Source organism: Octopus bimaculoides, chromosome 16, assembly GCF_001194135.2.
Source record: "Octopus bimaculoides isolate UCB-OBI-ISO-001 chromosome 16, ASM119413v2, whole genome shotgun sequence".
Classification (NCBI taxonomy): Eukaryota; Metazoa; Mollusca; class Cephalopoda; order Octopoda; family Octopodidae; genus Octopus; species Octopus bimaculoides.
In genome coordinates, this window is record NC_068996.1 from 45,876,426 (window position 1) to 45,878,380 (window position 1,955).

Consider the following 1,955-nt stretch of genomic DNA (forward strand, 5'->3'; position numbering starts at 1 on the left):
CAGATAGAGGTGGCAAAAGGACAGCCGTAACCTTTTGTGAGTGGTGCAATATGCGAAAAAACGACGCCAGGAAAAAGTAAATAAATAAAGATTTGATAAACAGCATGCTATTTATTCTAAGAAAAAAACATTTTGCATTTAACAAGGTGCACAAAAACAATTGTCGTCGTCGTGACACTCCGTCGGTTGCGACGACGAGTGTTCCAGTTAATCAGAATAATGGAACAGCCTGCTCGTGAAATTAACGTGCAAGTGGCTGAGCACTCTACAAACACGTGTACACTTAAGGTAGTTCTCGGGGAGATTCAGCGTGACACAGAGTGTGACAAGGCTGGTCCTTTGAAATACGGGTACAACAGAAACAGGAAGAAGAGTGAAAGAAAGTTACAGTGAAAGAGTACAGCAGGGTTCGCCACCCCCACCCCCCTGCGGGAGCCTCGTGGAGCTTTATTTCACTCAATAAACACTCAAAACACCCGGTCTGGGAATCGAAACCGCGATCCTACGACTGCGATTCCACTGCCCTAACCACTGGGACATTGCGCCTCCACACAAAAACAATACAACAATCACGAACTAATAATAATACTAGGAAAGTCAAAAGCGGTATTACAGGACAAATTCCCTAGATCAAAATTTGAGCTGCTACTGATCACCATGTATTTCGTATCTATGTATGTGCGTAACCATGTCAAAACCTTCACTCAGTCATTGAAACACATTAAAATCACCAGCATTCACAAAATCGGGACCACAATATGAACTGCTAGCAATGCCAGGGAAGCCAAAAATGGTGTCACAGGACAAATTCTCCAGGTCGAAACTTGAGCCGCTAGTGATTTGCTTTTATTTCATATCCATGTGTGTGTGTAACTATGTCAAAAGCTTCACACCCACACATTGAAACACACTAAAAGCACCCAGTCGCTTCTTTCAGTTTCCATCTACCAAATCCACTCACAAGGCTTTGGTCGGCCCAAGGCTATAGTAGAAGACACTTGCCCAAAGTGCCACGCAATGGGACTGAACCTAGAACCATGTGGTTGGTAAGCAAGCTACTTATCACACAGCCACTCCTGCACATATATATATATATATATGTGTGTGTATATATGTATAAATTTAATTCAACGTTTGTACACATATGTATATATATATATATATATATACTCATATATGTATATACATATGTATATATGTATATGTATGTATATCAGCCGAAACTTTGTGTTAAGAACAAACAAGATGAGGGCAATTATCCGTCAAATGTAAATAATGTAAGTAATGTAGTTTGTGATGTTTTCGTAATGTTGACTTTCATTCAGCATGGAGGCTTCCTTAATCATTATATCTTCATTATTTTGAAGTTCTGTTAGTTACTTCCATTGTGTAGTGCTTAAGTTTAAGTTAATTGAGTTACCGGAGATGACTAGCCAAATGCAAAAGTGAACACATCTCCCTCAAAGGAAGAAATGAAAATCTTGATGAATTGTGCAACCAAATTGAGAACTTTCCCTACCACACCATGCATAAACAGACAGTTAGCTTAAAACTTTAGTACTACACAATGGAAGGAACTAAAAGAACTTCAAAATAATGATGATATAACAATTAAGGAAGCAGATAAAAGAAGTGCAGTTGTAATAATGGACACATTATACTATAGAAATTTAGTAATCTCCATGCTTGATGACAATCAACATTACGAAAATATCACAAACTACAACCCACAAAAGATTATGAAAACCCTGTCCTCACTAATTCAAACCCATGGAAATGAACTGACAACCAAGGAGATTGATTTTCTAACAAAGTTTAAATGCAAGTCTAGCCTCTTCTAAATGAAAGCATATAAAAATAACCAAAGACATACATACATACATACACCAAACCCAGGGGACCTAGAATTAGTATTTTTTCATTCTATTTTGTCTTATATATATATATATATATAT